The sequence below is a fragment of the Microtus oregoni genome, unplaced genomic scaffold, assembly GCF_018167655.1.
Source record: "Microtus oregoni isolate MIOR12 unplaced genomic scaffold, Mior012 000055F_ref0000237, whole genome shotgun sequence".
NCBI classification, from domain to species: Eukaryota; Metazoa; Chordata; class Mammalia; order Rodentia; family Cricetidae; genus Microtus; species Microtus oregoni.
Genome location: NW_024543831.1, coordinates 5,857,540 through 5,876,892, shown reverse-complemented (window position 1 = coordinate 5,876,892; position 19,353 = coordinate 5,857,540).

The window sequence follows — 19,353 nt, the reverse complement described above, 5'->3', positions numbered from 1 at the left end:
TCTCTCTGGGGACAGCCAGCCTTTAATCCACTCTGTTCCTGGTCCCCTCCCCCCAACCCAGTCACCCGCTCATCCTCTTTCCAGAGTTCCAGGCCGAGAGCCAGGAAAGGCAGGTGCTGTTGGCAGGTTTTCTTGCCCTGCTCCCTTGGCTAGTCTTGGCTTCTCTGCGCTGGGTCCAGTAGAAGCCTTCTTCTTTGGGGGCCTGTCTCGCTGCAGCCCCAGCCCCTCACTCGGCCTTTTGAGGAGCAAGGTGAAATTTGATAGATGGTACACTAGCTGAAGCTTGTCCAGGTTCCCTGTTGTCCCCCCTTGCTCCCCATTCGTGCCCTCATACCACCCAAAGGACCCTTCTCCATTGAGTTCTTTCTTTTCAAAGCTACCTTCCGGAATGTTGTACACTCAGACACATCAGGTTCTTTCTAGCCAGACCAATTCCTTCACGATCCTTTAAAGTTAACCCACCATGGAGCACAAATGCCCCAGAACAAATGCACGCAAACTTTCAGTCTAGAGAGGCTGCTTCCCACACGGGGCTGAGCAGGATGTCAGGTACACACAAAGCCAGAAACAGCGTGGTTTCTTTCAACATTCATTTTACTCAATGGTGTATTGGGAAAAAATGTAGACTTCATGAAGTGGAAGGGGCTGTCTTGGGTTTAGACTTATTTTATTTGCATGCATGTGTGTGTGTCACAAGAATTAAGCTCAGGTTGTCAGACTCAGCAGCAGGCTCCTTTAGCCACTGTGCCCCCTAGCCAGCCCCTTACCTCTGCTTTAAAACGTGGTGTATTACGTTGGACATGGTAATGCCCATATGTAATCCCGGTACTTGGGAGGAGGCAGAAGCAGGAGGCTTGGGAGGCTAACCTGGGCTACATGGTAACATCCTGGCTTAAAAGTAAGTGCCATGGAAGTCAGAGAGCTAGACCAATGGTTAAGAGTACTCACCACTCTTGCAGAGGTCAACGATGCAGGTAAACGAGGCTCTTACAACTTCGTTGCCAGGGAATCTGGTTCCCTCCTCTGACCTCTGCAGGCTCCCGTATGCATGTGGTATGCATATATCTACCCAACTACACACATACACATATAAAACAGGTAAGTAAATGTTTGTTACGTAAACACAACAGCGGATTAGTCGAAAATCTGTGATCCACAGATTAGGAACTGACCGCTAGGAAAGACATTTTATCGTGCAGGGTTCCCACAGGTGGTAGTGGTACCTGATCCTAGTGGAGAGGGGGCAGTGTGTGTACCGGAAAATGCTCAGTTCATTCCAGGGACCGGAGGCAAATGAAGGAGGAAGAGCTTCAAAACTGTTTTCTGCAAGAAGGAATAGGGGACAGGGGACATAGATGACACTGGCTTTGGATGGGTTCCATGGCTCTGTGGCAGGAAGGCTATGACCAGTGCTCAGATGCTCGACGTTGGGGTGAGTAGACCGGGTGCCAGCAGTCTGGAATGTAAGAAGGATGCAGGGCAGGGTGTGGGCTTTGGATCAGTTGGTTCCTGTTTGGACAAAATGCTTGCCAGCTTAGTTACTCACCACATCTAGAGAATGGCTTATGGATGGCGGGTAGTCTCTCTAGCATCAGAAGGATCCTGGATGTCAAAGCACTGGTATACAGGACATAAAACGATGGTCTGTCCATACAGCCTCCTCTGAGGATCCCTTCCAGAAGTATTTTCTTTCTTTCTTTCTTTCTTTCTTTCTTTCTTTCTTTCTTTTTTCTCTTTCTTTCTTTCTTCAACACTTTTGTTTTTTTGGTTTTTCAATATAGGACTTCTCTGTGTAACAGCTCTAGCTGTCCTGGAAATAGATCAGGTTAACCTCGAACTCAAAGTGATCCACCTACCTCTACCTCCTGAGTGTTGGGATTAAAGATGTGCACCACCACCATCCGGCTAATTTTCTTATTTTTTATTAATTAATTAATTTATTTTACATCTCTACCACTGCCTCCCCTCCCTCCTCTCCTCTTGTGCCCTCCCCCTCCCCAGTCTACCCCTCCTCCATAATAGCTCAGAAAGAGGCAGGCTTCCCATGAGCTTCAGCAAAGCACAGCATATCAAGTTGCTATAAGACCAAGCACCTCCCCCTGTATTCAGGCTGGTCAAGGCATGAGGAATAAGTTTCTTAGAGCCAGTCAAAGGACTGGGGACAGCACCCACTCACATTGCCAGGAGTCCCACACATATAGACCAAGCTACACAACTGTCACACATATGTAGAGGGCCTAGGTCAGTCCCATGCAGGCTCCCTGGTTGTTGGTTCAGACTCTGTGAGTTTCCATGGGCCAGGCTAGTGGTTTCTATGGGTTTTCCTGCTATGTTTCTGACCCTGCTCTTTCCTACAAACCCTCCTCCCTCTCCTCAGCAAGACTCCCTGAGTGTGGTCCAATGTTTGACTGTGGGTCTCTGAATCTGCCTCCATCAGTCCCTGGATGAAGGCTCTCTGCTATCAACAGATCAATCTGATCACAGGGGATGGCCAGTTCATCCACTATGCATTCACAGTTACCAGGAATCTTAGCTGGGGCCATCCTCATAGACTCGTGGGAGTTTCCCTTCCATCAGGCATCTACCCGACTTTACAAAGCCCCCCTTTCCAGTCAATTCTCTCAGCACTGTCTCCCTCCACTCACTGCCCAACCCCTCAAATTCCCATACCCACCCACTCCCAGTCCAACTAGAAGGTCTCTATTTCCCCTTCCCAGGGAAATCCATGCATTCCCCATTTGGGCCCTCCTTATTCCTTAGACTCTGTGGATCTGTGGATGTGACCTCATGAAACTGAAAGTTTTCTTCTGCTCTTCTGAGCATTTCAATGGTACTTGCTACAAGGTCAGCTTCAACTGAGGAGACAGTTGGGTCAAGCATGAGAAGGGTTGCTTGAGGGATTCAGTACCCCACAAGACAGACTCAGTCATATACTGACCCACTCCTCCCTCAGCTCAGCAGTGATAGAGCATCTGCTCTGTGTGGCAGGGACCTGGTAAGATGCTCACAGTGCCCAGGGGCTGCAAGGAGCTCACCTTCTGACAGGAGTGGTGATGTGGAAGAGCACAGGTCTAAGGGCTCAGAATCACAGGTTTGGGTTCCACTGTGGTGTACTTTACTTCTTAAAGCTGCCAGACTTCATCTGATGAAAACCTGCTGGCTGCCTTGGATGTATACCTAAATATACCCAGGTGCCCATAGAGGCTATTAAGGGTGTCAGATGCCCTGGAACTGGGATTGCTGGCAGTTGTAAGCCTCCGTGTAGGTGCTGGGAATTGAACCAGGGTTCTCTGGAAGAACAGCCCGAAGACCTCTTAGCAGTTGCTGTCTATTCAAGTTTCCACCCAGTCCCAGTAGCATGATGCTAGGGCCCAAGTCATGAACATTTGGAGCCCTAAAGAATACTTCAGATGCAAGCTACCGCAATTCAGACTCAAGTCTGAGCACTGGATCCAGCTCCCACATCCTCAGAGAGCTCGTTACACTCAGGTACTCCATGGCCCTGAACTTGTACCCTTGACCTTTGTGTGTGTGTGTGTGTGTGTGTGTGTGTGTGTGTGTGCATGCAGGTTTGGTGTACATATGTGTTTGTGCACTCATGTATAGAGACCAGAGGTCAGCAACTGGTATCTTCTTTCACTCTTCACTTTATTTTAATTTTATTTTTTAGGTAAAATCTCTCATGGAACTTGGACTTGTTGTTTCAGCTAGATTGGCCAGCAAGCAAGCCCCGGGCATCCTCATGCCCCTATCCCCACAGAACTGTCCTGTCCTGGGACTGGGGCCACACCCGTGCACCACCACTCCCAGGTGTGGATCGCAGGTCACGTCCTCACGCTCACGCACGAGCTCTTTACTCACAGAGATACCTCCTAAGTGGCTCGTGTACGACTTCTTGTGTGACTGGAGGAAGTGGTTAGAGTCAGAATATGTGCCTTGATTTCCAGCCTGACACTCCTGATTCTAGACCAGCCATAAAACTGTCTTAGCGCCTCAGGGCTTGTTGCTGTTGTTTGTTTCTGCATCGTTTGTTAATTTAGAAGGCTCTTTTGCTGGGGTGTCAAGACTTACTGAATATCAACCAGTGCCTTACATAGTTGAGAATCTTCCTCAACACCTCAGCATCAGGCTACTGTGAGAGCCTAGGGGGAGGGAGGGAGGGAAGGAGGGAGGGAGGGAGAGAGAGAGAGAGAGAGAGAGAGAGAGAGAGAGAGAGAGAGAGAAGCGCATCAGCACTGCCTGGGAACCTGTGAGATGTGCAGGAGATCCACCTTCCCAGACCTGCTGATCCTGAACCTGAGTTTAAGCAGATCCCTAAGGGATGTGTTTGCATTCACCCACACGCTGCTCTCGGGGAAGCAGGGCTTCTAGGGAACAACAGGATTGAAGATGACCGTGGGGCTCTGGGAGGCCTGAACAATTGGGAAGTAGGCTTTCAGAGACAGAACAGTGTCACTTGGAGTCCACTATTCCACCAGGGCAGCTGGACCCTCGGGCACCTGCCAATCACTGCACTCCACTCGGTAATCTCCCCTCTTCACAATCAGAGCAGTCAAGCACCCAGTGCAGCTGGGCCTCGGAATTATAGGCTGTGGGCAGATGGCGGAGATGGCTCTGTGTGCCGTCCAAGGAAGCAGTGAATGAGCGCGAATCAGGCCCCTTCCCCTGGCTGCTTCCCCTGACACCAAACACCCACTTTCCCCAAGAAATAAGGCTGTGCCATACCATATAACACACTGCATCAGAGCCCGTTCCCTGCCTCGCTCAGGGAGAAAGCCTGGAGCCTCCTGTCCTCTAAGGCGCCATCCTCGCCTCTGACAGATGCAATCCTCTTGTTCATCACACCCCTCCCATCCCCTCAAAGCTGGCAACAGCAGAATGTTGGGCGAAAGGAAGTCTGGAACCAGAGGGAGCATGTGGCACCCTCCACCCTCATCTCTTCCATCTGACACAGACACCACTCAGTGAAGGTCATTCTGGGGAGTGGGAAGGGTCTGCGAATCCCAGCTGTCAGACAGACCACACTGCTGCCACCACTCCTGTCCCTGCCACCCAGAGGGGCAAGTTAGGAGGAGGCACCATAACTTGGAGTGGTTGCTTGTTCTTCCTTACCAAGTCCGTGAGGCCAAGTAGTCCATTCTCCCTACCACTGTGTTTCTGCCCTGGTTCCCCAGAGATTGAAAGCTCTCTCCATTTCCCATCCTCCCCTGCAGGCAACATTTCATATACCTATTAGGTTATATGAGTACAGCTCTTCCAGAAGATGGCTTCACTGTAGGCCTTAGGCCTCCCTGTAGCCTGCCAATCTTTCTGGATTCTTGCCTGCCTGCTTGCTTTTCTGCCACCATGAGGTAATCTCTTTGCCATCCTGGGCTTTTCCAGGGTGCTGGGCAGAAGCTAGGCTGACTACTGTGGATTTATAGGCTTGGGGTCTCTTGATCTGCTGTTTTGGGTAGTAGTAGTAGTAGTAGTAGGAGGAGGAGGAGGAGGAGGAGGAAGATTAGGAGGAGGAGGAGGAGGTGTGTCTGTGTGTCTGTGTGTGTGTGTGTTGCTAACACAAAATTGAAGGGCCATCAGAGTTCTCATTCTGAAGATGTGACTGGGAGAATATAGTAAAGATGACAATGGTGATATTGGCTATTGATAGTGCTACCTACAGGACACTTGCTACATGCTATGTATTGGAGACAGAGAACAAGGCTATATAGGCTAACAATCACCTGGCCACTGTACTATAGTTAGGCCCTAACCTTGGTCTCTGACGGTGTAGGTCTCTTGATGTATAAAAACATAATTGGCAATTGTGGATGTAGCTTAGATGGTGGAGTACATGCCTAGCATCCATGGAGCCCTGGGTTTGACCCTCAGCACCCCATAAACTGAATATGTACCATTTGGGAAGTAAAGGCAGGAGGATTTGAGGTTTGGAGTCATCCTTGACAGACAGAGCAAGTTTTGGACCAGCCTGGGCTACAGGAGACTCTGCCTCAAAAAAAAAAAATGAGGGGGGGCAGTAAAGAAGAAAGGAGAATTGGGAGCTGGATACAAAAGCACTTGACTGTAATCCCAAATTTTAGGTGGTTACAGAAGAAAGATTGCAAATTCAAGGCCACTCTGAGCTACATGGTAAGATCCTGTCTCAATAAATAAAGACAAACACAAATAAACAACCACAACAAAAGAAACTCCAAACCAACAATAACAAAAGCCCCATGACTTAAATACACATGATTGGCATTTGTACTGGTAGTTATGGGGTTATGGGGCTCTCTGTGGAATGAGATATATTAGTTCCCTGTTGCTACTATGACAAATAGCCATAGAATTAGTGACTTAAAACTGCATATATCCATTCTTTGATAGCTCTGGGGTTCATCCTTCAAAGTCAAGGGAAGTTGACTGAGGTTCTGTCCTGCCTGGTTTCTGTCCTCCCACCACGTCCCACAGCTGTTTAGTCCCAAAGAAATCACACAGAGGTCTACATTAATCATAAACTGATTGGCCCATTAGCTCAGGCTTCTTATTAACTCTTATAACTTACATTAGCCCATTATTTTTATCTGTGTTAGCCACATAGCTCAGTACCTTTTTCAGCAAGGCAGTAGTCACATCTTGCTTCTTCGGTGTCTGGACAGGACTGCAGAGGAATGGACTTTCTCCTTCCCAGAGTTCTCCTGTTCTCATTGACCTGCCTCTACTTCCTGTCTTGTTGTCCCGCCTATACATCCTGCCTGGCTACTGGCCAATCAGCATTTATTTAGAATATAATTGACAGAATATAGACAATTGTCTCGCACCAAAGGGGTTGGTAGAAACTAACTCCTTCTGCAAAGAGGGTAGAATGCTGTTTTCTCACTTCTAGAGTCCATCTGCCTCTCCTGGTGGCTCCTCCCTGTTGAGTTCTTCAAGGCTCAACATTCTAGTTTCTGCTTGTGTTATCTTGTCCCTTCTGTCCTTAAATATTCATATGAAGAGAGTTGTGATAGGGCTGACACCAGCCAGGTATTAGCTACCTTCTGGTTAATGTAACCAAATATCCGACAGGAAGCAATTTAACCTACAAATGGAACATCTATGTCACCTCTTCCAAGGTGCATGAAACATCCTGGAAGGAAGACAGTTTAGAAAGAGTGCAAAAGACTGAGGATGGAGTGCTGTGACATGCCACATTCTGTCTGGGCTTGAACTCATGAACTCAAAGCAGCTGTAGTTATTGGCACAAGACCTATACAAGATGAGACGTGCAAGTATTCATTCCATCAGGGCTTAATAAGGTTCGATCTCTAACCAAGGGGCTAATGACAGTTAATGGTTACTGAGGGAGGAGGAAAAATCATTTTCATTAATGGCATAGTTACTGTTAAGATGCCCTCGCTCTTATACTTGTGGTAACCCCAGGAGAGCCATTCTCCAGTAAATAGTCCCCAATCCATGCTTATGTAAGTGACCCTTATTAAGCTAAGTGTGTCACAAAAAACAAAACCTCAAACAAAAACAACAGTGAGAAACAGAGAGAGAGAGAGAGAGAGAGAGAGAGAGAGAGAGAGAGATGACTCCTTGAGAAGAAGAGATTCAACGGAACAGGATAGAAGGTAATGAACGTGATCAAAATAAACCAAACACATTTATCAAACTGTCAGAGTAAAAAACAAACAAATATAAGAAGAAATTAAGGGAGGAGAGCCTTATTTTGGTCGACAATTTGAGATGAAATAGTCCAATATGATGGGGGAAAGATGGCCATGTGGGATGGCTTGAAGCTCCGTTTCCAACAGTGTGAGACTGTTTACTAGCATCTCCATGGACCAAGTGGGAGAGAAGGGGCAGGAAACAGCTCATCTCTAAACTTCCAGCTTCCCCCATCCTCAGTATCCTACTCCTCCAGCTAGGCCCCACCTCCTAAAGCTGCCACGTCGTCTAAAAAGAGCACCACCACTGTATACACACGTGTTGTATGGACATTTCTTATCCATGCTACAGCACCCTGATAATCCAGGATAAAATCTCATCTCAGAACCCTTCCTTTGGTCACACCTACAAACCCTGTTTACCACCGGAGATAACAGTTATAGGTTCCAGGGATTAGGACCTGGGAGCTATTTATGATATCACATTGAGTCTCCGAGGTGAATTGGATAGTAAAGAAGCCAGTCATAGAGCCAACCACAATCTAGAGTTCACATTGGGATCTCCAGCAGAGAGCTTCTTCAAGCCCATAGTCATAGTTGGGACTTGTGGCAACCCCAGGAGAGCCTGTGTAAACATTCAGTGCCCAGTTCTTAGAGGAATCAACCTATGGACCAACAAGTCACCAGCATCTACAGGGCCCTTCAAGTGACCATTCAGCCCTCTAGTTCTCAATACTTATAAATCCCCTACTACCCCGGAGATAGTTTTGGTGTGAACTCATAACCTGCCCAGAATAAATGACACGTGCTTGGACATGGTGGCCCTGTGCTCAGCCATAAAAGAAAGAAAATATCGGGCATCTCTATTCCTCACCAAAACTCGGGATATCCAGGAAGAAGCATGAAGAATATGAGAGATGGGTGGGGTGTTGTGTAGCTACTTCCTTCAGATTGAAACATTTTCTTCTGTAAATGGGAGGAAGGCTCATCTCCCATGTGAGATTTTAGTGATGTCGCTGCCTGTGAGCCACCCATGTGTCAGGAAGTGATAAACTCATTGGTTCACCAAGTTGGACTTGGGAGAAATTATTTGGTCTGTTGTTGGTGGACAATTAATGGTTGTTTATAGCTCCCCTAGAAAGCCCATGTATATATAAATGTATACTAGTCTATCTGCTCAATTCCTTCTCAGACCCAGAAGAGGTGCTCAACATGCCAGCTTCAGAGCCACCATCATCTTCCAGCCCAGTTGACAGGACTCCCTAAGAGCCTCACGGCACAGGTAGAGTTGCTAGGATCCTCCTACTTTTCTTCCCTTCTGAAGGCATTGATTCATCTATTCATTTCTGTAAGCCCCTCAAGGTGATAGTGTGGCCAGGCCCCGCTCTCAGACTACTCTAATGGCTGGGCCCAGCACCTCAAGGCACATTAATGGTCAGACCCTGCCTCCCAAACTAAGGTCATTTCCAGACTCCCAAGAAGCAGCAGCCAAGCTCTGCCATACAGAGAAAAAAGAAAAATCCAAGGCCAGGCTACAGAATCCCAGCAATCCCTGAGCTCAAAATCCCACCAATCCCCGAGCTTGCCCCAAATCCCACCAATCCCTGAACTTTACCAATGAGCAGGTAACAAAATCACACCAATCCCAGGCCACCCTGAAACTGCGCCCCCCTCAGAAGTCTTACAGAAAACCTATCTCCTGCTCAATTCTTTGCTGCTTCTCACCCACGCAGAGGCAGCCCCCCTCTGTGTCTTTCCCAAGAATCTCTTGTGCGAAGTCAGTTGCGTGGTGTGACTTTGTGGTTTTTTTTTTTTTTTTTTTTTTTGGCTTCCAACTGCCAGGGTACCTTTTCCTTCAGAGCTGCAAACACTTCCACAGGGGAAACCTTTCCCCTCCGAGCTATACAGTTTCAGCCAATGAATACTGTCTGGACTGCTTCTGTGTGACAAGCCCTCTTCTAGGTTCTGAGACTTCAGCAACCAGCAAAACAGGTGTGAATCCCTGCCTCGTGAGGCTTACAGTCCAGAGATGAGAGACAATTAATAAATGAGACGAGAGAGCGAAAATGCATGTATCCTACATAGAAGGAATTTCGAGAGACCTAGGGCCATAATCTAGGGAAGAGAGTCCAGAAAGATGATCTCTGCGGAAGATGATGGGCCCTAAAAGCAAGCTCTAGCTTCCAGTTCTCCCAGACTCACCCCCAGACTCCACCCTTGGCCACTGTGTGGGCTGTCTAAGCTGCTTGGGAACTACCCTTTCTGCTAAAGCATTTCTGATCCTTTCACTTAATTTGTTAATTCTCCAGATCCCTTTTCATTTGTTAAGCCATGTGCTGTATCCTTTACCTGCATCTCATTTTTTTTTAAATCCTCCTACTCTTATATCGTGTGTGTGTGTGTGTGTGTGTGTGTGTGTGTGTTCGTGCGCGCACACAACTGAGCATATTCAGAGATCAGAGTTCCACTTGTGGAAGTTGGTTCCCTTTTTCTACCATACAGGTCCCAGGGATTGAACTTCTGTCATCAGCCTTGGCAGCAAACACTTTCCTCCTTTAAGCCATCTCATTAGCCCCTATACAGCTTACTTAATCTTCACAACAACCTATAAGGGTAAATATGGCTGCATCCAACCCAAACAGGAAAATATCAGGGTTAGACTCTTCAGTATTACTAGAGACTGGATGTTTGTGCCACTCCAGCATCCACATTGGTGGAATTAACCCCCCAGTGTGATAGCTATAGGGGGTAATACCTAGATCATGTGGTCAGAGCCCCACAAATAGGATTCGTGTCCTTAAGCAAAGGGTCCCAGATATCAGTCAACATGATCTGTGGTTTTGATAATTTCTGTGTAGTTGAGAACCAGGATGGAGGGACGACACACGTCATCCGAGCCAGGTCACACTGTATCACCTTTCAAATTCCAGATTAATAACTACAAAGTGTATTGCTGCCATAGATCCAGAGGAATTTGATGGGCAGACAGGGCAGTTATCATATTATTCCATTTAGTAGGTATGACTCAGAAGCCTAGACAGTTTAGCTGGTTTGTCCAAGGTCACACTGACATTCCGTGATGGAAGCTGGAACAGGACTGGACTGTGTCCCACCGTTCCCACTGCTTCTGCTTAACGCCTCACTTAAGGTTTTTGCATATAACATATTTGCAATTTAGTAGCGTAACAAAGTAGAAAGTGAGGAAGAAATCTTCCTTCTACTCTATCCCCTAACAGTCACCATTCCCCAAGGCAACACTTTGTTGTGGTTTTTCCTTCTTTGTGTCTCATCCCAGTTCAAAAGACAGAAGACAGACTCAAATCTTCAAGAGTGTTGCCCTGGTCTGACCAAGGGCTATGAACCAAGTGTGGATATGAACATGAACCAAGTGTGGACACCTTGAGCAAGTTCCTAAGTATCTCAGAATCATAGGTCATCTATGAAAGGAGAGTCTTGTCTCTGGCTCAGAGTGTTAGGAGACAGAATATCAGTGCAAGTGCACTGGAAGCCTGTTAGTGCTGTATGAATGTTGGTCAGTATCGCTCTCTGTCTGTTTTCTTCTCTCTGGAAGAGTCCAGGACCATCCGTGATGTTTATGTTTCCACCAAGAGACCCTGAAAAGGATGGCTTGGCTATGGAACTTATTTCTCCAGGGACAAGGAAATGATCCAAATTGTAGCAAGTGCAATTAAAGTTAGAAATGGGAAGAAACTTTGTTTTGGAATCCCAAAGGGGAGGTTGAAGTCTGTCTCTGGAAATTTTTCTGAAAATACTAATTATAATACACGACAGCTCTATTCTTCCCAGAATCAAGGAGATGGAAAGGATAGGCACTCCAGAAATGAGAATTCAAGTACAAGAGAAATGTGAGGAAGCCAAACTCTGCCCCCAGGTCCAGTTCTAGGGTAGCCAGATGGATGGATGGTGACCTCCCTCCCTCTCCCCCACACAAATCAGATAGCCTGCATGGATCCTTCCTCCCTGGAATTCATTAATTCCCTTGAGAGACACTTAAGCCAAATGACCTTCTGCCCCCAGCTCCAGATCTGGGGTGACCATATGGACTGGTGACCCACTAAAGCCTGGCCTTCCGTGGGAACTTGCTAATTTTAGATATACATTCAGAATGGCCTCCTGCCTGGGAGAGCACGCTACCATTGGGGATGCTGTATGGGGCCCAGGAGAAAGCTGCTGCCTTCGAGATAATGAAATTGGGAATCTGGGCAAAGGATGGGAGAAGTTTCTTCTTCAAAGTGGGAAGCATGTCCAAGAGGCCGAGTCATCGTCTTCTTAGATAACTTACAAGAGTTGGAGTGAGGCAAGGAGAACCCACAAAATGAGATATGTACAGAAACCTATTGCTATTAAACTAAAATCTGAAACATAGTGTTAAAAAGAATAAAGAAAATAGAGGAAGAACATCTTCTAATCCTTTCTCAGAGGCCAGTACTATCCTAATTGTAAAATCTGCCCTGATCTTCAGGGTCTCCATCAATGAATCTTTAAGTCCTTTGGGGATTGTTGAACGCTTGTCAAAGAAAGGCCCCAAGTTCAATGTGAGGAAGATCTCCATGTGAGATGGGGCTTGTCTTCATTTGCAGCTTCTCTCAGGCCGTTGCTGCCACCACCACACTAGCCCAGTCAGGCACAAAGTCCCCTTCCTTCTCTTCCACTCAGTGTGGACTGTGAAGGTTGTGTGTGAACACACAAACTCATACATGGAGGGGGATTTGAATGTCATTATGTATCCCAAACTGACCTAAAGCTCACTATTAGCCTAGGCTGACCTTGAACTCACAGCAATCCTCCTGCCTCAGCTCTCCAAGTGATTAGAAGATATGAGACGCCACTCACAGCTCCAATGTGAAAACATGCTATGGACACAGCTCCAATGTGAAAACATGCTATGGACATGAGCACTTATAGAGAAGAGACAGGGAAGCGAGCAGAAAAGTGTGTAATGGCTGAAGTCTAAACTTGCCAGGCCTAGAGTCTTGGTTTCCCGAAATCGCTCCCCAGAGTCACACAAGCGCTGCCCAGCTCCACAGCCCCTTGCCTGATGTCTTCATTTCTGCTTTGCCTGTGAAAAGATGCAGCATCAACACCTCACCCATCACTTGTGAACAGCTTCAAAGTCATCTTGACCTCCTCGGGTTGCTATGGCATCTGGTGGGGAGTTAGAAAAGGGCCTCTTTATCTGGTGACAGGAGAAAGCAAGCTTTCCTGTCCTCCAGGGCAGCCCCGCCACTGTGTGCCTACACTCAGCACAATCACAATAGGTGACCTAAACTCCAGCATCACAGCTACATGGGTCAGACATCCCATGAGGCCTCTTGCTGACTTGTGCTAAGCAGGCCTTGGCAAGAGCAGAACGGCAGAGTAGAGTATTTGCAAACCCACTTCATTCTAGGGGGAAACTGAGCTTTGTGCCCCTTCACTTATTATCTATTCTTGCTTTCTTAGTTGTAGTTGAGTTTTGTTTTGAGACACAGTATAACATAGCCCAGGCTTGCTTGAAACTCAATGTATAGCCAAGGATGGCCTTAAACTTCTGAGCCTCCTACCTCTACCTTTCAAGTGCTAACACCATACCCAGTTTATGCGGTACTGCATGCAAGGGGAATAGTCTACCAATTTAGCTACAATCCCCCATCCCTCATTATATATTCTTATTCTATTCTTCAATGAATATATTTTTAAAGTCAAGCATGATGGTACACATTTGTAAATCCTACTATGCAGGAGGAGAGAGCAAGAGGATCAGTTCAAGGCCATGCCCAGATACATGGGAAGTCTAAGGTCAATCTGGACAACATGAGACTCTGTCTTAACTCCTCCCTAAGAAGAAATACTTTATATATTTTGATGAGAGTCAACCCAATGAGCCTGACTTTCATCTAGAAGGTCTCGTTTCCAAGACAAGAAAGAGAGGAGTATAGAGATCAAAGTCCAATTAGCCTGGGTATAAAGCAGAAAAAAAACCCCACCCAGATTATACTTAGATTATAATTGGGTTATTACAGGTCATCAGTTTGTGTCAATACCCCACACCACACCCTCCTCCCAGCAGCCTTTTTGCTCTGGATGCACTGCTCTGACTTTCTCATTTGTGCCTCAGGAGTAACTATTAACATCTTCATAGAAAACAGTGAGCAACTGAGACAAAGAGCTGGCCCATAGTAGATGCTCAACAAACAGTACCCACTGTTGCCAGGATGGTGCTGAGCAGTGTAGATGTTCAAGGATCTAGGGGCTGCGTTGGCACAAAGATTAGAGTCACAAACAACGCACCAAGGCAGGGAAATGACCAGGAAGGGAGAGACCCTCTTCCTGTTGAGAATGTTGTCATTCCTCTCTCTGCTATGTAGGCCATTGTAGTCTCTTTGAGTAGAGAACTAGGAAGTTGTCAGACACTGCCCATCCTTCCAGTGTCTCTTCTCTCCATGATTAAAGTCTTTGAATCTCTCAGCCTCTATGCCTGATGCATGTGGTCCCTGGAGGCAGGTGCACCTGTCTGTTCTCCTGGCCTAGCACTCAGTACAGACAGAGGTGGGTCCTGTGAGACTCATTCTTAGCAAGTGCCCAGCCCAGGGGAGAATAAAACCCTGTCCACAAGGTGATGGAGAATGATGCATGGGTGTCTCCTATTCAGCACTGAAAGGACAGGCCAGACAGATGCCACTCATAGCCTCTCCCTGGCAGGTGGGTCTGGAGTGGGACCAGATGCTGCCACTGGTCCCAGTTTTTTTTGTAAGTTTATAGGTTTTAAAAGGTCAGGATCTTTGGTGGTAAAAGTTTTACAGACCAGTAAAATGTTACTACGGAAGATGAAAACACAGCTGTAGTGGAAGATGCTAGAGCCAGGAGCCTGGAGGAACTCAGTCCTATCTTAAACCAGCTGTGTGGATTGAGGCAAGTCCAGATGCCTCACCTAAGTTCTGTTTCAACCAGGGAGCTGTGTGCAAGAATAGTGATCAGTGGCCTGAGGGTACATGGCAGCATCTCTGGGTGGGTGGAAACCCTCTCCAAGCATGTAAGTATGGTCCTCATCCTCCCGAGCCAGGAAGACTGGACACAAAGAGCAAGCCCAAGCCTGTGGGTCCTGCGCTCTTAGAGCTTTTCATCAAGCAGACTGGCTCCCTGCCATATGGCATCTGCGTGTCTGCTTCCATTCCCTAGGAGGAGCCTGGCCGTCTGAGACAGAGCTCAGGAATCAAATTAGGCAGGACTCTGCTGTTCCCTCGTCCCCACTAGCCAAGGCGAGTTCATCAAGGCCTCACGCTAATTCTTATCTTGTTAAAAAGGGGCAAAAGGGACTCCACAGTTTCATCTGAGGCAATTTACACCCCGCCACTGGCCGCGGCTCCAAGTTCCCTCTGTCTGTTGTGCCATCAAATCCATTATTAGGACATTTCTTTAGGGGAAACTTGATTGCTGCTCCATCAGAGAGACTCCCGGGCAATCTATCTCCATCTGAGGCCATGGCCTGCCCGGCTCCCTCTAATTCTGTTATCTTGGGATTAATTCTCTAATGCACACGCTGCATACAATGCATCCTCTTTCTTCCTAACCCAATTGGATGCCCCAGAGGATTCCAGTACTGAACACAGAAGCGAAGGCACAGGGCCCATGGGACAGGGTCTCCAGGTTTTCTAATGATATTCTTTAATTCTCAGTGTTGAGGCTCAAACCTAGAGCAACAGTTTTCAACCTGTGAGCCGTAATCCCTTTGGGGGTCAAATATCAGATATCCTGCATATTAGATATTTACATTGTGATTCATAACAGAAGCAAAAATTACAGCTATGAAGTAGCAATGAAAATAATTTTATGGTTGGGGTCAGCACAGCATAAGGAACTGTGTTAGGAGGTTGCAGCATTAGGAAGGTTGAGAACCGCTGGCCTAAAGCCTCCCCTCTGCTACTCACACTCTCTTTTACTGAGCTATGATCTTAGCATTCCTAATACTCTAAATATTTTTAATTTAATTTCTAGTTTGGAGGGGTTTTCTTTGAGACATGATCTCATGGTAGCTCAGGCTAGCCTCAGACTCTCAGGTAACTTGGTCAGGCCTTGAACTCTTGCTCTTGGTGTCTTCACCTCCCTCACACCGGCATACGCTACTCCATCTGGAGGGGGTTTGTTGCTGTTGATTTTGAGATAGGGTCTAGTCTTAAATGTTTTGTTTGTTTGTTTGAGACAGGGTCTTGTGTATTTCAGGCTGGTCTTGACCTCATTGTGTAATTGAAGGTGACCTTAAACTTCCGATCTTCCTGTTCCACAGTGCTGACATTACAAGTGTGCCCCACCATGCGTGGCTTTGTGGAGTTCTGGCATCTGAATCTAGTGCTTCTTGCGTGCTAGGCAAACTTGTTATGAACTGAGCTGTCTATCCTCAGCCATGCTTCAGCTTTGGTTCCCTTCCCTCAGTCTCCCAAGCAGCTGGGATTACAGGTATGAGCTACCATGGAGGGCCATGCGGAGGGGCAGTCCACACTCCACCTCCAGCTGCTTCAAATGCCTTCTTCCTCCTCTCCTTCAATCTCCTGCTCCTCTCCCTCCTTGCCTTGCTCCACTCAATCTCTATCCTATTTTCCCTCCTGTCTCCTCTCCCTTTTCTTCTTCCTCTTCTTAGTTTTCAAATATCCTTCGTCTTCTCTGGATCTCCTCAGTATCTTCTGCTTCTTCTTTCCCTCTTCAGTCCCACTGCAGTGCGGCCCCCTTTAGACAAGGTGTCTCTTGATTGCTTCCTCCTAACTTTCTGTCTTCAGATGGAGGGCATGACTTGGGTATGCCCCGAAGCCCCACAGTGGAGCATCTAACATAGTGATGAGGGTGTGTGCGTGGCCTGGTCTTTGGTGATGAAATAGCATCAGTAGTGACCCCAGGGGCAGGTCTGCTGAAAGCTCAACCCTGGCTTATTGCCATGTGAGTGGCAGCATGTCGTCTGCAGGTCCCACGATGCACATGAGTGAGAGGAGAGATCCTGCAGCCCTCTGCAGCAGCTTTGCACAGGTAATGGTTCCCAAGCAGAGGCAGTCCAGGGGTTTTAGCCGGTCCCCAGGGTGGACTTGCTTTCTTGCAGCTTTGGATTTCTTTGTGTTTCCAGACTGAAATCCAAGAGATAGACTGGATCCTCCTGTCTTGTCTTGCCTTTCTGTGAACCACAAAATCTGAGAACATCCTCTCTTAGGGTTGTCTGGCTTGACATATTATTTACAATTTTGGGGGTCCTCCCCTTTTATTTTTTTTTATTTTTTATTTTTCCAAGTGTCCTTTTCTGCTCTTGGTCTCACTGCTATTCTCTCAAGACAAATCTATGGGTTGATTTTCCTTGTTCTGAATGGTTACTTTTGAAACATATGAATTTATAAAAGAGTAACAAAAGCTCTGTAAGTTTGATGGAACCTTCTAGAACCAAATTCTGGTTAGCATCCCTAGGAAGGGAATCTGCCAAGGAATGTCACAGTGTTGTGTACACAGTTTATAGTTCACATGAGTGTGGGAAGGATCCAGCCTGACCAAGGCACGTGTTTGTCTTTTAATGACAATTTAGGTCCCTGGGGATGTAGCTCAATTAGTAGAGTCTTTGCCTAACATGCATGAGGTCTTAGATTTGATCCACAGTATCACATAAACCAGGCTTGGTGGTACATGCCTATAATCCCAGCACTTGGAAAGAGGAGACAGGAGTAGCAGGAGTTCAAGGCCTGCGTCAGCTACAAAAGGCCCTGTTTTAAAAAAAGTATCTTACATTATTCTTGGTGCTAGGGATGTGATGTGGCTGGCTCCAGCTCCAGCTCCTGGAGTCCAACACCTCTGGCCTCTATGGACACCTGCGTTTCTCACACACACACATATAATATGCATATAATTAAAAATAAAATCTTTAAAAATAACAAATACATTTTTAAAAGGAAGAAAGAAAGAAAGAAGGCTTTGAAATTATATATAGTATATTTTAAATAATTTATCTATTTACTTTTATGTGGATGTGTGTGTTCTTGAATGTATGTCTGGACCACATGCATGCTGGAGCCTTAGGAGGTCAGAAGAGGCATCAGATCCCCTGAAGCTGGAGTTACAGACAGTTGTAAGCTGCCATGTGGGTGCTGGGAATTGAACCCAGAACCTCTGGAAGAGAAGTCTATACTCTTAACCACAGAGGTACCCTTCCAATCTCCTATTTTCTTAACTATACACTTTATGGAAAGAACTCATAGAAGAACATACACCAAAATATTAACAGTGACTCTCTCTGGGGCAGTAAACCTATTGGATGCTTATAACTGTTCTTCATAATTTTCTATAATTAATATTAATCTACATGTACTTATGCCCAACAAAAATTTTTAAAAGTAAATACACATGACATTAAAAATATTTTTTTACAAGGCTAGAGAAATGACTCAGCAGCTAAAAGCATATATTGCTCTTGTAGAGGACCCAAATTCAGTTCCTAGCACCTATGATGGGCAGCTCGCAACTGCCTGTAACTCTAGCTCTAGGGGACCCAAAGTCCTCTTCTAGACTCCAAGGGCACCTGCACTCAGCACATAGATCACACATGAACATGCTCACTCATGCCCTCCCTCCACCCATATACACATACTTAAAGGTAAAATAAATCTTTAAAATATATGCGTATTATTATTTTTAAGTCTGTATGAGAGGGGAGGGAGGGAGGGAGGAATAGAGGGAGGGACAGGCATGTCAGGTTCTCTGTGCAGCCTGGGTTGGCCTTGAGCCTGTTGTTCTATTACCTCACCCTTCTACGTGCTGAGGTTACATATGGGAAGCACAGTGCTCAGTCCCTTTTCATTTTTAACCTTTAATCTATTTATTTATTTTTTGTTTGTCTCTTGAGGCAGGGTCTTGTGTAGCCCAAAGTGTGCTGGAACCAGTTGTGTAGCTCAACGTGACCTGAAACTTCCGATCCTCCTGCCTCTACCTCCCTGGGATTAGAGGTGAGCACCACCTGGCCGTGTGGCACCAGGGATTGAAGTAATCTTTGTGCATGCCAGGCAAGCACCATACCACGCAACCATGTCCCCCAACTTGAGATAAGACTGTAACCACAAAGGGCCATACACTTCTTCTCTTTTTATTAAGCTTTTTTGTTTATTTTACATACCCACCAGTTTCCCCTCCCTCCTCTCTTCCCATTCCCCCTTCCCACATCCCATCTACATCCCCCCCCATCCATTCCTCCTCCATTCAGAAAGCGGCAGAAGGCCATACATTTAATGGTATTTGTTAAAGCTCAGAAAATCAGGCAAAGAGATGTAAAATGTATTTCATTGTCTTCAATTCTTGGTGGAACCTGCCTTAAGTAATCCTAGTACTGGAGAAGTGAAGTCAGGAGGATTAGGAGTCCAGAGCCATTCTCAGAGTCCTAGTGAGTTCAAGGACAGCCGGGGCTGCAAGAGACCCTGATTTAAAAAAGCAAAATAAACTAAAATGAAATTTAAAAAATTTTAATTGAGTGAGGATGAAGGCAAAGACCTTTACTTGACTCCCCATCTCCCCTCCCCCCGCATCCTCTCAGTCTGCAGAAAATGTCCAGTCACCTGCTTCCCTAGAGGCATTATGTCACCTTGGGGAGCCAAAGTATGACTCCTGCTGCCCCTGCTTAAGCCACCCCCTGGTTCTCCCCATGCTATACTTGTGAAGGGACACTAGTGACAGTGACAGCCCAGTGTACAGTCCACCGCTGTCAATCTTG